The following is a 16,107-nucleotide window of genomic DNA, read 5'->3' as shown; positions in this document are numbered from 1 at the left end:
GGCGGGGCTCCACCCATACCGTTGCTCATCTATGCATATTTTAGCATAATATCTTTCTGTCACATGGAGGCAACTTTCGTGCAAGAGTTTGTTGGTCTCTTTAATAGATATTGAAATGCAAACCTTGTACATAATATCAATCTTTCATTCACGTCGACATCTTGGAAATAAAATGAGCTTTCATTTAATACCAAACATCGGGCATCTTGCATACACACTAATAACTTTTGTTTAGCTAACTGGTTATACACACATTGATTAGCTGCGTAGGCTATAATAAACACACCAAGCCTATAAGAAACATAGACTACATATAATTATAGGTTATTTGCACTACTAGTAGTAGAGATAAATGATTGTCTTTAGAATCGTGGATATAGGTTTGTGTATTCTTTGTTGGAGGGAAAGAATATTTGCCGTATCTGAGAGGGGAAGAAAGGAAGGCTGAGTGTCATGTTGTAGTGACCCGCGTACCCTGCGGGTGGGACGCATCAATGTAAATCTGTCTTTCATGTTTGTCCGATTGCCAATTTATTTATTGTTGGTCAGCAGTTGCCCCGGCCATCTGTTTTGAGATGGCCTCAGAAGAGAGAGGGAGATTCTGCTTATCACTATTTTATTGTTCCTATGGTACTCGTGAGGGGTCTGGCTGATCGCTCTCTCTTCCTGTGTCTCTTCCTATATCAGCAGACCGGTCAAGGAGCACCATTAACCATGTGGTTTGTACGGGGGTGTTTTGTCCCCTGGGGAGATAACGCAGGATTGATCCAGACAAGGAGTTGTCATTGTAGGGATCAGAAGATTCTAATACTCTCTTGAGAGTTTGCAGGGATGGCTGTAAATGAAGTTTATTATTCATGCTGGTTGGAGGGGGCAGCTTTAGATTCTCCTGGAATGTCGTGATGCTGTCTCTCTTTTGGCGACTGGTTCGATAGAGGCCTTACACAGCTGAACCAGGTAGACACTAATAAAAAGCACAGCATGATGGGAAATGGAGTCCATGACCAGAACAACAGGCAGGAACACAAGACAACACAGGAACACCCACTGGTGCCTCACGGTGGTGCAGTCAACCAGGCGTGACATATCCCCCCTCGAAGGGCGGATTCCAGACACCTTACACTATTTAAAGTACAGGAGGGCGGTGGTACAGAGGCAGACACAGGGGAAGAGAAGGAGGGCCAGGTCCATGAAGAGGCACAGGAGGAACAGAGAGTAAAGGCCACAGATGAGTCCACAGAACAGAGGGGCGAGACCAGATCAGTAACAGAAATGAAACTGACAGAACTGAAGGCAGCGGCAGCAAATCAGAGGGCAAAGACCAGAATGAAGCCAGAGGTAGAGCCAATTGAACTGAAGGCGGAGGCCATGGTGGAATTAGTAAAGCAAAGGGTAAAAAACAGAGTAAAGCCAAAGGTGGAGCTGACTGGACTGAAGGCGGTGGCCACAGTGGTGTCAGAGAAGCAGAGGGCAGAAACCTGATTAAAGCCAAAGGTGGAGCTGACTGGACTGAAGGCGGTGGCCATGGTGGAGTGAGAGAAGCAGAGGGCAGAGACCTGATTAAAGCCAAAAGTGGAGCTGACTGGACTGAAGGCGGTGGCCACGATGGATTCAGAGAAGCAGAGGGCAGAGACCTGATTAAAGCCAAAGGTGGAGCTGACTGGGCTGAAGGCAGTGGCCACGGTGGAGTCAGCGAAGCAGAGGGCAGAGACCAGATTGAGGCCAAAGATGGAGCTGATGGAGCTGCTTGACCAGAAAGTGGAGCAGAGGAGGCAGATGGTGGTCTAGGTGGAGCTGGTGGAGCACACTGTGGCCTAGGTGGATTTGGCTGGATTGGTGACCAGAGTGGAACTGGGTCTGGATTGGGTTCAGTGGCCAAACTTGGTTCAGAACTAGAGTCTTGGACTGGACTTGGCTCCAGGACAGAAACTTGAACTGTATTTGACTATGGAACGGATTCTTGGACTGGACTCGACTCAGGAACAGATTCTTGGACTGGACTTGGCTCAGGAACGGATTCTTGGACTGGACTCAGTTCAGGAACGGATTCTTGGACTGGACTTGACTCAGAACCAAAAACTTGGGCTGGACTTGGTTCAAGAACAGAAACTTGAACTGGACTTGGCTCTGGAACAGATTCTTGGACTATACTTGGCTCCAGGACAGAAACTTGAACTGGACTTGGCTGTGGAACAGATTCTTTGACTGGACTTGGTTCAGGAACAAAAACTTGAACTGGACTTGGCTGTGGAACAGATTCTTGGACTGGACTAGGCTCAGGACCAGAAACCTGGACAGGACTTGGCTTCGTCCATGGTGGCTGAAGACCTTGGCGTGGCTTTCAAAACGGCTAGAGTTTCTGGCGCGGCAAAACAGACAGGTGATGCAGCAACTCTGGCTGATGAGGTGACAGGTGAAAAAGCAGCTCTGGCAGGTGGTGGCTCTGGCTGTGGCCTGGCAACCATCTTGGGTGCTGACTCTGGCTGTGGCATAGCAACCATCTTAAAAGCTGACTCTAGTTGGATATGGCGGCCATCTTGGGTGTTGATTCTGACAGTGACATAGCAGCCATCTTGGAAGTTGACTCTGGCAGTGACATGGTGGCCATCTTGGGAGTTGGCTCTGGCTGTGGCATGGCAGCCATCTTGAAAGCTGACTCTAGTTGGAGTATGGCAGCCATCTTGGGTGTTGATTCTGACTGTGGCATGGCAGCCATCTTGGGAGTTGACTCTGACTGTGGAATGGCGGCCATCTTGAAAGCTGACTCTGGCTGTGACGTGGAAGTGGTGACAAACATTGGACTTGAAATCATACGTTTGTGGCATGTTGGCAATCCTGGTCAGCCGGACTCTGTGGCCACTCCCAGCTAACAAAAAAAAGGTCACCACAAAGTCCCCTGAATGGCATCCGCGAACGACCCCTTGACGTCATCATGTAGGGTTTTTTGGGACATCATGAGGACATTGCGAGTTTGTTCGCGGGACGTCCGGAGGACCAAACAGGGACGTGCCACGGACGTTCGCGGGACGTTCGTGAAAACTTTGTGGGGACCTATAGCGAACGTTTGCTACAGGTCATTTTAATATATATAAACATGTCATTAGTCAGATCAGACAAAATTGATCTACCCAAGGAATAAGCACACAAGCAATAGCACGTTAACAATACTTTATTTGTTAATTTTTTTTCTTTTGTGTGTGTGCGTGTCTGTCTGTCGTCTGTTGTGTGTTCCAGATGTTGGGCGTTATCTAGGTCTGATTCCACCCGAAATCAGAAACCTAAAACAATATAAATGAACAAAAATCAGCAATAGTTTTAAACCTCGACTTCGTTTTCGCATAATGACATAATATTCTATCAAACTGAATCAACTGACTACTCATTATCTGCGCGAATGACACCTGCATAGAATTTCCCGATTGTTAGCCAACCTCTTATGATTTTTAGGCCATTGTTCCCTTTTTATGTGCGTTTATCAAAAATGCACTTCACACAAAAGCGCCAGCATATCGCTATTTGTTCAGTATTCAAGTTGAATATCTGTCAATGTTGTATACATTTAATTGTTTCAGCTCTACGAAAATCTGATATATGGCAATATATGTAAATCACATATATAATATATGTCCATGTATGGATTACACAGATATACAAAATAGCTGCTTTCAAATACATAACATATATTTCCCCAAATACACACATATATGTCTTTATAATACATGTTCATATATGGGCAACAATGTATATGTAAATTAAATATATGTTAAATATAAGTTACATATATTTGAACTAAAAATTTATTGGCAAAATATAAATGGCTAAAACACAATAAGGGTAATGTTTAAAAAACTTTTAATTAACTGATCAGCTACAAAACACAATAATATTAAAAAAAAAATTCAAAAGTTATTTAAAATTTATTTAAAGGGATAGTTTCCCAAAAATGAAAATTATGTAATTATTTACTTGCCATCATGTTGGTCCAAACCTGTATGAGCTTCTTTCTTCTGCTGACAAAGGACAATATTCTAAAGAATCTTTGTAACCAAACAGGTTTGGGGCTCCACTTACTAGTTTACTAGTTTTTACCAATCATTGAAGTAAGTGGACAACAACTGTTTACAAACATTCTTCACAATACCTTTTTTTGTGTTCAGCAGAAGAAAGAAGCTCATTCAGGTTTAGATCAACTTGATGGCAGTTAAATAATACAACATTTTTATTTTTGGCTGAAGTTACAGTAAAACAATCAAGTGGCAATATAGTGACAACTACTTTAATTTTTTTGTTTTTTTGTTGTTTTTTTTTGCTGATGCAGTTCGGAGCTCTGCCATTTTGCAGTTCAAGGCTGTACCAATTTGGCCAGATGTATTTGGTTCCGGGATGTATCTTCATCACAGCATCAGTTAGAAGCACATTAATCCTAAAAAGGCCAAGAAATCAGGAAATAAATTCATTGCTATTTTCCATCATCTTAGGACACAAATAATGCAATTTCATGATTTTAGTTTTTTTTAAAAAACATGACTTTTTTATTCTTAGGTTTGATTGACTAAAAATCATGTGATGGCATTATTTATGATTCTCAGATTTAAACTATCACCAACAGCACAACAACACAAAAGGACGCTAAGTTATGAAGGTTGTGTAATGTTGTTTTACTTTTCCCCTCAGCTTTATAACAAATAATGGCTTCCCCTGTGACTAGCAACAAACCTTAAATATTGTAGAAACTGTTATAGCGACCTTCACGTCAGCACTGCATAGAAATTAATATCTGTGAGAAACATTTAGGATTGTTTAGGGCACACATCATATAAATGTCGTCATAAAGCGATATTACCTTATAAAATACATAATGTAAATGAAGTAAAACACTTACTTAAATATAGATATTAAATTAGATAAATCACTTACTCCTAGGGTTTCCCTGTTAAAAGTGACCTCCACCTCAGCACTGCATAGCAATTCAGATCTATGAGAAATGTTTAGGTGCACACAGCATATTAATATCATCATGAAGTAATATTACACATAATGTAAATGAAGTAAAACACTTACTTTTGGCATTTCCTTGATAAAACCAACTTCCCTGTCCGCTCCGCATATTGCTCTGAAAATATTGCTCTGAGAAACAGTTTAAATACATAAATTTTGCTATAAATTAATATGACGTTATAAAACACTTACTTTCCCTGTTAAAAATTACCTCTACGTTAGCACTGTAATGCAAATGAGATCTGTAAGAAACGTTTATGTTGGTTTAGAAGCATACAGCTATAAAATACATATTTTAAATGAGGTAAAACACTTACTTCTAGTGTTTCCCTGTTAAAAGCGACCTCCACATCAACACTGCATAGCAATTCAAATCTATGAGAAACGTTTAGGCTTGTTAGGCACGCACTGCGTAACGTTAATATCGTCATAAAGTAATATTATCTTATAAAACACATATCGCAATTGAGGTAAAACACTTACTTCTAGTGTTTCCTTGATAAATGCCCTGTCTGCTCCACATTGCAAGGAAAGGAAATAACGTTATCTCTCTGGGAAGAAGTTCAGGAGTACACAGCTCTCGTCTGTTCCGCATCGCGAGTAAAAAAATTATATATATTTGAGAAAAGTTTAGCGGCATACAGCACATTAATATCATTATAAAACGACATTACATTACAAAACACATTTTGTGCGTAAGATTAAACACTTTATTCCGTTGTTTCCCATCCTCATATGCTCCACATCGCGAGGGAAAAAAATGGCCTCTGTGAAAAATATTCCAAATGGGTGAGGCACGCACACGAGCAAATGTCCCAGATGTGACTAATACAGATGTAAGGCATTCCTAGACTCTTAAGTATCCGCTCATTAAAATCCAAACAGCGACTTTTATATATTATTTTATATGATCAAATAGTTTCATAACTCTGTAAAAAGTAAATAAATAAATAAATAAAAGGTCATTCACATAAAGTTCTTTATCATATATGGCTCATTCAAACAGTGTTATTACAAATGTGTACAGATATGTTCACATATATTAACTATCGTTTTATATATATGCTCATATATGGCCATGCATCACATTTCTATATGGTGCTAATGTTAGCTCCGAAAGTGTTTAGGCTAATGGCCAGCAGCCTTACACGACTGTCAGCCTCAGCAAATGCGTTAAAAGGTAAACTTTTTAATAAAATGTAAGTATTACGAGATACACAGAGGTTACGGTACCTAATGTTTACAAGTATAAAAGTATAAATACCTTTTCGACCGGACAAAAGCGAAAACTCAAGGCCATGTCTGAGGAAATCACGGAGACATCTTTAATTACAGAAGTTACTTTTTCTTTTGCATAAATTAAAGTAATTTATTTTACAATTAATTAAAATATATAGTTTATACTATAAATGTATAATATGTAATAATAATATAATATATATTGTATATAATATGTAGAATAATAATAATAATAATAATAATAATAATAATAAAAATAATGCCAATCTTTCCATTTTTCATTCCATTATCACAGTTAAAAAAGGGATTTTGTTTTAAGGAATAATACCCTTTAAAATCCAATATGTTGTTTTTATTATTATTATTATTTATTTATTTGTCTTTAATTTAATCAACTCTGAGTTGCAAGGTGTCAGGTAAAGTCCAAGCTTGTGCAACTTGGATTTTCAAGTGTTGTTATGGAAATGGCAGATGAGGGACGAAACAGGGATGTTCGCAAACTGGTTCGGCCGAATGTCCTCCGAATGTCCGCTAGCGAACGTCAAAAAGAGAACCAAATGCGGACGTAAGTGAACGTCCTCAGAACGTCTGTCCGCGAACATTACAAAGCGGACCAAATCCGGACGTCCTCAAACGTTCGACAGTGAACATTACAAATCGGACCAAATCCCGACGTTCTCCGAACGTCCGCCAGCGAACGTTACAAAGCGGACGTACTGCGGACCTAAACAGACATTTGCAACGTCCCGGGGACGTCCCGTTTGCTGGGTGCCCGCAGCTGCACATGGTACTGCTGGAGAAATATATATACACACACACACGGTTTTAATTTTATTTTAATATTTTGGTTTGTATTATTGTGCAGTGAGTACTACTACTGTGTCACGTTTAAGATGATAACCAGTTATCTTAGAATAACTCTGGGATGAAAAATATAAAATTACAAGTTGATCTTATACGTGACGACTGTATTGAAAAGCAAAGCAAGTGCAGGAAAGCAATGCTAACATTATTTCTGTTTAATTTGTACAGTCTAGTGATTAATGTTTTATGAGATAAACCTGTCCGATTTTGTTACTCTTTAATGTGATGTGTTGTTTGTACGCTATTCTTGCATTTTTTTTTTTAAATAAAATTCTGGTCTGTCTCTGAAGTATTGTGCATTAGCAGCTTGTGCGCTCCCATTTAAATCATGAAATGTGCGTCCGAATATCATGACAAAATTTTTCCTCGTTTCTTCATACCCTATTAATGATCGGAAACTGTGTTTGATATGTTTTGATAAAACATCTATGATGAATTGTTCATTAATAAATCACAACCATCCCGTGCTATGGGCATTGCCATTCATACAGGCTACAGCAGAAGTTAATTTACACAACTATTTGATGCTTCTGGGTTCCAAACGCAGAATGTGAAAAAGGCTAATTGTTCACAAATCTGTCTAAATCTGTAGCTGTGTCCCAAAGTGGAGTGCGAAGTGTGTATTTTAAGTGCGAATGTGTCACAACGGCGCGACGAAGGCTGTCCCAAACTGAAGTGCGTGGGCTCCGAAGTGCGAATTTGAAGGGCAATTGCATCACAGCGTCACAACGTAAGCTGTCCCAATTCAGAATGCATCCTCCGAAGTGCGCATTCCAAGGCCGAATGCGTCACCGCGGCGCGACGAATGCTGCCGTAAATCGAAAGCGACTTCAAATGCGGTCTCTGATTCCCAGGAAAATGAAGTGTACATCTCATGGACACTTCGCACCCTACCATATCCCAGCATCACTTGCGCACAGATGATGATGGAATTTATATTCAAAGAACATGACGGGTGAGAGTTCTGTTGGGGAATTCACATTGAAATGTAAGTAAACAAACTTTAGTATTTTGTCTGCATGTCCTGCTGTGTCATGTTTTGTAATGTTAAGATCGCAAACCTTTCTTTATATTGTAAGTGTTTCCATTTTCTCTCGTTGTAGGACTATTTTAGAGAAAGTGAGCCTGCTGGGGAAATACTTAAAAAAATACAAAGTTTTTTTTTTTTTTTTTTTTTTTTTTTTTTTTTGTCACTTTGTCAGTGAAACAACGTAATTTCTGTAGTTTATTTTTGTGATGTAAGTTAAGAATTAAATGAATAATTTTTTATACATTTTGTATTTTTGTATTGTATATTCACATGTGTTAATAAAAGAGAACTAGTTCTGTACCATTTGTAAATGACAAGGTGTAAATTTCTGTAATGCAGCTTATAATTTTTTCACAACACTCTTCTATACGTTTATTTTAATGTGTTTTGGGGTCTTCGTGGAGGTGAATCTCTTGGTGGCGAATGGCCATCAACTCCTCAGCAACTCGGTGGACAATGCGGTGGACAGTGGAATGAGGCATGTCAAACACTCTGCTGCCGCTGAACATTGAGATGAACAATGCATAATTTGTTTTTATTTATTCACAGTTTAATTTTTATGGTTACTTAACTGCCTAAAATCAGAATTTCTAAATATGTTCACCATGAAGACAACAAACTATTATAAAATCGCACCTTGGTAACATATCAGTCAGTATTTGAACTGCTATATATTTCTGTGTGTATTGTTTTGTATTTTTTTCATATGTATCTTTACATTATTTAAGTCAGTTCAAACACAATGAATGCATTTAAAATTGTAATCCAGCAAGGATGCAGCAAAACAATATAATTTACCCGGCCATGCTCTTGGCCAAGGCTGAGGTACATCCCCACCATCTCCTCCAGTAAAACATAAAATATAAAAACTAATATGACCAATGCTGGCTCCATAACTTAAACGTCTATCCGTGTATTTCCACTAGAGTGTAGCGTAGTTGAGCGTAAACGCAATGCGCAAGCGTTCAAGCTCAGCTTCCATAGGAATGAATGGAAAACGCTCCGCTCCGCTCCACTCGCTACGCTGTAGTGGAAATACAGCGTAAACCTGTCAGGATGGCAGCGCCCCTCTCGCACCATTGCTATGCAACAGGAGCGGTAATCGGGAACACCTGGTGGCGCAATTAGGAAATCCTGCGAAGGTGGAGCATCTCATGCACGTCGGAGGGTCCTTCGTGCACTTCGGAGGCGTGGCCATCGAAGTCCATGCACTTCGAAGTGCATGCACTCCACTTTGGGACACAGCTTGTGTTAGCGAGCCCTCTCCTTTGCCAAGATGAACTATCCACCTCACAGGTGTGGCATATCAAGATGCTGATTAGACAGCATGTTTATTGCATAGGTGTGCCTTAGGCTGGCCACAATAAAACATGCAGTTTTACTGTATTGGGGGGGTCCAGAAACCAGTCAGTATCTGTGACCAACATCTGCCTCATGCAGTCAGGGCCGCATTAAGACCTCACTGGGCCCCGGGGCTATGACTTACTGCAGGGCCCCCCATCACAATAATGACATCACAAATTCTGTTGTTGTTCTAAACCTGTATGAGTTTCCTTCTGCTGTTAAATGCAAAAAATATAGTTGAAAAAATACTGGTAAACAAACAGTTGCTGGACCCCCTTTCATAGTATAAAACAAACAAACAAAAAATAAATAAAAAACTATTGGAGTCAGTGGGGACCAGAAATGTTGAGGAGAATAAAGAAATTCATACAGGTTTAAAGCAACTTGAGGGTGAGTATCATGACAGTATTTTTATTTTTAGATGAACTATCCCTTTAAAATCTCATCATATAATGACAAGATCCTACTACTACACATGCTTGACTGTGTTGACGAGTAGACAGGCATTTTGGCATGTAACTATCTGTATTTAAATGTTTAAATGCAGGGCACGAAAAAAAAAAAAACAAGTTTAGTTAGGCGTTGTATGAGCAGGTGCGCGCTGCGCGTATCAGGCTGAAATCATCTTAACGTGCACACCATCATCAGCTTTAGTAAAATCACTTAGATGGGGATTTGACTAACTCATGTTTTCCCCTCTCCTCATTTTTTCAGATAGCCCCCTTTGTTTTTAGAAAAGCTAACATTTTTACTTATCGAAGATAAATTCTATTCCCTACCATTTCCAGATAATGCCAGAACGAAGTGATGAGAGCTGAATGCAAACATTAGGCGCAGCGATCACCTCAGATATGTGCACTGGTCGTTAGAAAGTAAAATATTGACTAAATGGATTTGACTTGTAAAACAAATTCAAACGCTAAGTTTTAATCTGTAATGGTAATGCATGGAATTTACGGAAAAGCTCCTAATAGTGCTAATTTGTGGGGGCTGTGGTGGGGCTTTAGTGAATGTGCTACCGAAGGCCAGTCAATCTACTCCACAGCAAATCACGGGCCCCCTCCTTGCTCGGGGCCCAGGGGCTTCAGCCCCACCTAGCCCAATGGTTAATGCGGCCCTGCATGCAGTGCAACACATCTCCTTCGCATAGAGTTGATCAGGTTGTTGATTGTGGCCTGTGGAATGTTGGTCCACTCCTCTTTAGTGGCTGTGCGAAGTTGCCGGATATTGGCAGGAACTAGAACATGCTGTCATATACGCCGATCCAGAGCATCCCAAACATGCCCAATGGGTGACATGTCCGGTGAGCATGCAAAAACTGGAATGTTTTCAGCTTCCAGGAATTGTGTACATCATTGCAACATGGGGCCGTGCATTATCATGCTGCAACATGAGGTGATGGTCGTGGATGAATGGCACAACAATGGGCCTCAGGATCTCGTCACGGTATCTCTGTGCATTCAAAATGCCATCAATAAAATGCACCTGTGTTCACTGTCCATAACATACGCCTGCCCACACCATAACCTCACCGCCACCATGGGCCACTTGATCCACAACGTTGACATCAGCAAACCGCGCACCCACACGCCACCATACACCCTGTCTGCCATGTACAGTGAAAACCGGGATTCATCCATGAAGAGAACACCTCTCCAAAGTGCCACATGCCATCGAATGTGAGCATTTGCCCACTGAAGTCGGTTACAATGACGAACTGCAGTCAGGTTGAGACTGAGAGGATGAGCTTCCCTTAGACGGTTTCTGACAGTTTGTGCAGAAATTCTTTGGTTATGCAAACCGACTGTTGCAGCAGCTGTCCAGGTGGCTGGTCTCAGACAATCTTGGAGCTGGATGTGGAGGTCCTGGGCTGGTGTGGTTACACATGCTCTGGGGTTGTGAGGCCGGTTGGATGTACTGCCAAATTCTCTGAACTGCCTTTTGGAGACAGCTTATGGTAAAGAAATGAACATTCAATTCACGAGCAACAGCTCCGGTGGACATTCCTGCAGTCAGGATGCCAACTGCACGCTCCCTCAAAACTTTTGACATCTGTGGCATTGTGCTGTGTGATAAAACTGCACAGTTTCAAGTGGCCTTTTATTGTGTCCAGCCTAAGGCACACCTGTGCAATAATCATGCTGTCTAATCAGCATCTTGATATGCCACACCTGTGAGGTGGATGGATTATCTCGGCAAAGGAGAAGTGCTCTCTAACACAGATTTAGACAGATTTGTGAACAATATTTGAGAGAAATAGGCCTTTTGTGTACATAGAAAAAGTCTTAGATCTTTGAGTTCAGCTCATAAAAAATGGGGGGCAAAAACAAATGTGTTGCGTTTATAATTTTGGTCAGTGTACTTTGGTAAAACTGTGGTTACTTTTATGCTAGTACTATTACTACAGTATTACTATAGTGGAATCATAGTATCAAAACCATACTTTTTAAAACCATGGTATGCACCAAACAAAATATGGTTGCTACAGTAATGTTTCCTACTGTTTTACTGTAGTATTACTACAAAATTACTATAGTACAACCATGGTATCAAACCTTTTTTTTTTTTTTAAACCAGGGTACGCACCAAAAAACCATGGTTTCCATAGTCATGGTTACTGCAGTTTTACTGTAGTAAATCATGGTTAATTTTCGTAAGGGCAGGGAGCCACTATCGTATGCAGAGTATTTAAATCTCTTTTGAATGAGCAGCTATTCACTTACAATTTTGCATTCACATGCACTCTGCATACAGGGAGCACATCTTAAAAGATCAGATATGAGCACATTATCTGTTGAGCAGCAAATGTTGTCTTGACCCATGATCAGTTAAATCTGATTCGTGCATCTCGTTTTGGATGCAGGGTTGCCAAATCCACATTTATTTATTTTTTTTGCACAGAATTGGGCTGATTTTACATTTACATGAAGGGTTGATTTTCTTCCGTGGGTTAAAGGTTTGAAATATTGCATAAATTGCATTTGACTGAAATGCTTGTATTGAAACATTTTGCTTTCTACCTGTGATAAAACTGTGTAAGATGTTAAGTTTTTGATGGCCACTGGTAGGAAGCCTTTTAGCTGGCTTATAATCAGTCTGCACAAGGGTGACTGTAAAATATACATTTTAGGTATGGAAATAAAATATTCTGAGTTTTGAAGTGGGCTACGGTCATTGCGCCACTTTGGGGGCTTTTTTTTCTATTTTGGATGTGTCACGAATCTGGTCGGTGTCCCGTTGTCTGCTCACCACCAGATGTCACTCTCACCTCACCTACACACTCTGACTATTGCACTACACCTCAGACTACATTCCCCATCAGCCATTGCTCTTCACCCGCGTCCAATCAGAGACAGTATAAAAGCCCCGGGTCCTTCCCAGTGCACTTCACGGATTGTTGAACTGTTGTATTGTTAGTGTTTTCCCTTTGCTTAGCGTTTCTCTGGTTTCCTAGTTCCTAGTTTTGATCTCCTGCCTGGTTTTCTTGTTTTCGTCTGTCTAGCCGCCTGCCTTGTGGATTATCGCTCTTGTTTATTGGATCATTCTCTTTGACTGCCTGTGACACACCTGTCTGCTCCTGTCTTGACCCTGCCTGCTCGACTTAGTATCTGTCTTGTTTGATGAATAAAAGCTCGCACATGGATCCTGCTCCGCCCTGGGAGGCTGTTGCTCTGTCTGCTCCGCCGTGGGGATCCTCGGCCTCGTCAGCTCTGTTATGGTGGTTCCTCACTCACCCTGCTCTGCCAGTCCTGCCTCAGTCCCCAGGTCCTCCTTCCATCGCCTTACTCCGCCTCTGCTCCATCGCTCATCTGGACTGTTTGTTAAGAGAGTCTGGAAGCCGCTCTTTGGTGGGGGGGGGCTATGTTACGAATCTGGCCGGTGACCTTCAGTCTGCTCACCACCAGATGTCGCCCTCTCGGACTACGTTCCCCATTAGCCATTGCACTTCACCTGCGTCCAATCAGAGACTCTTATTTAAGCCCCAGACTTCTGTTCTCTAGTTGCCGAGTATTGAATTGTAGTTATGCTATAGCATTCATACAAAGTGTTTTCTTGTTTTGCCTTGCTTTACCTGTCGTGTAATCTAGCCTAGTCATTTCGTTTAGTCTGTCTCGCTGCCTGCCTTTTGTCTTTTCGGATTTCCCTTTAGCCTCGCCCTTCGGATTACGTTCGCCGTCCTCTGACCCTAGCCTGCTTTACGGACTACTCTTTTGTCTTGCTCCAACATACCTTAATACCATTGCCCGACCCTGCCTGTCTTTGTCTCGCCCTTCAAATAAAAGCTTGCAAATGGATCCGCTTGCCTCTCATCTCCCTTCTCACGTAACACCTGTAGTGTGAGCCCGGCTTTATATATTTGGACACTGACACAATTTTTATAATTTCGTCTCTGTATGCCACTAGAATAGATTTAAAATGAAACAATCAAGATGAAATTGAAGTGCAGACTTTAAGCTTTAATTCAAGAGGTTGAACAAAAATATAACAAAATGCTAAGAAATTACAACCATTTTTATACACACACCCCCCATTTTCAGGGGCTCAAAAGTTATAGTTATAAGCATCTTGTGTGCATCTTGTGGGGTACAACATAATTTTAGAGGCACCGCTGGGATTGTGGTTGGGTGGTTTGACGCCTTCACCAGTGAGACCCACCCAGTTACATCCCTCTCAACTTGAACCAACCGACAACAGCAAGGCAGTGAAAGTGAAGAATACCTGATTAAGTGGCTTGTGCACTTGAGGTACAGTGCATCACGGAAGCGACAAGGCCCAAGTCAGTGAGTAACCATCACTTCCAAACATCACTACACTGCTAGAGAGAGAGAGAGAGTGAGAGAGAGAGAGAGAGAAAAAGGCTGCTTTTCAAAATCTCCAGGATGAAATTGGTGAGAAATTATGCACACTCTCACGTAAAACTATCTCCTGAGAACTGAGCTGGAGGAGTTGGAAGATGGCAGCATGGCAGCAAGATGGCAGCAACTTTTAACTATTAACCCTTTCACACGTACAATCACACCGGTGTGATCATTCTTGGCTGGTCCCTGAAGCGTACGATCACACCAGTGTGATTCGAACGTTCAGCGCATCACGTGATCAACTGCTGAATTCAAATCTGCTTTGGCGCTTTGGTTGGCGCTAAACCAGATCAGACGCGCTTGTCATATTATCGCAACTATTCAGTGGTTTCAACCATATAATGCTTATTTTAGGTTCCAGACATTTAAATACACATAAGTCCTAGTAAAATGATGCACTTATAGGTTGCAAAATACACTCTATTCTTGACTGAAGTGGCAATAGTGATGCTTACCAATGTTATCTGACAACATGTTTTATTGATATCATATACACATTGTGTAGGTAACTATAAAGTTTACTCTGCTCTTCTCCCAGCTCACCAGAGGCCTACTTTAATGTTTTTCAGAAGGAGAGCATGAATTTGCATCTTGTAAATCCCACAGCTCGGATTCAGCGTGAACTAACATGGCGGCACCCATCACCCGGTATAGATCAACTAACACGGTCTTTATAAAAGTGTTTATAACCTCTGAATACATTTACTTGCACATATTTCAAAATTGGAATATCAAATATTTCATAATACAGTGAGCACATTTGTGAATATTAATTATATTAATTAATAAAAAAGGAAAAGCAATATAAAAGTGATACATGTGTCATATAGCGCTATTGTGGCTGCGTTGTGTCACGTGACAAACACGACATGTTGCCATGGAAACAATAAGGCGATACGTTCTAAAATAATGGTCGCCTAAAAAAAACTCACCCTGGGGGCACAGCTAGAATATTTTAAACTCACGTGTGAAAGGGTTAATGATAAATTGAATCTGCTCATGGGGATCACAATTAATGATTCTGAACCAGGGACTGAGAGAGAGGGAAATAAATCTGGAGATGTTAACGCGTTCCCAAGAGCAATGCCAGAAATTGAAAAAACCCAGCTGAATTGTTTTCTGCTATGCACATTAGTTCCACCACATCACAGAGCATGGGAGGCAGGCAGACGTTGATCTCCTGCACCCATTGCAGAGACCAATTATCTCAGTCTGGCAAAAAGATTTCAAAATTTCTGGTCTAATAGGGGATCCAGGACAGAAGGATCAGCTGTCATTCTCCAGCCTGGCATGACAGATAGAAAGTGGGCTCAACAAAAAGCTAAGCAGAACAGGAAATCACAGATTCTGTCATCAAGGCTATCACACCAGGACTTCAGCTACAGAGCTATCTTGAGGGAAAGGCAGGACTGACACTTCCGATGCCGAGACGGATCCTCTGCTCTCATTATCAGGAGAGGAATGCTACTGAGCAATATAAGCAGCTTACCACAGAAGCCTAGAGCAGTAGAGAAACCCCACAAAGTTTACAAGCTGTTGATCTTAGACAAAAAATCCTGTTTGCTTCTCAAGAGAATGACTCTGGGTTAAAATATGATCCTGCCTTGGTCCAGAATATGTTTTTGCACACAGTCTTGACTGGGTTGCAAAATGATCACATTCAAAGTAATCTTCAACCATACCTGTCAGATCCAACCATTCCAGATGAAGTTCTGCTGGAAAAAACTCAAACAAAAATATGAACGAGGTGGTACTGTTCATGCTGTACAATTA

At 41.1% G+C, this 16,107-nt stretch overlaps 1 long non-coding RNA gene across 3 annotated transcripts; it reads right to left on the bottom strand.

Moving 5' to 3' along the window:
- Nucleotides 1–4,202: 4,202 nt before the first annotated feature.
- Nucleotides 4,203–14,288, bottom strand: LOC127160222 (uncharacterized). 3 transcript variants are annotated; one of them, XR_007826670.1, is made up of 7 exons: nucleotides 14,195–14,288; nucleotides 5,482–5,582; nucleotides 5,316–5,373; nucleotides 5,062–5,127; nucleotides 4,918–4,975; nucleotides 4,717–4,777; nucleotides 4,203–4,423 (listed from the first exon to the last, which is right to left on the bottom strand). It is a non-coding gene; the product is annotated as an uncharacterized LOC127160222 (long non-coding RNA). The 3 variants fall into 3 exon arrangements; XR_007826669.1 differs by lacking the exon at nucleotides 14,195–14,288 and adding an exon at nucleotides 5,210–5,240 and having other exon boundaries at nucleotides 5,482–5,752; XR_007826668.1 differs by lacking the exon at nucleotides 14,195–14,288 and having other exon boundaries at nucleotides 5,482–5,752.
- Nucleotides 14,289–16,107: the final 1,819 nt, after the last annotated feature.

The sequence above is a fragment of the Labeo rohita genome, unplaced genomic scaffold, assembly GCF_022985175.1.
Source record: "Labeo rohita strain BAU-BD-2019 unplaced genomic scaffold, IGBB_LRoh.1.0 scaffold_30, whole genome shotgun sequence".
Classification (NCBI taxonomy): Eukaryota; Metazoa; Chordata; class Actinopteri; order Cypriniformes; family Cyprinidae; genus Labeo; species Labeo rohita.
This window is presented reverse-complemented; position numbering and strand designations above follow the sequence as displayed.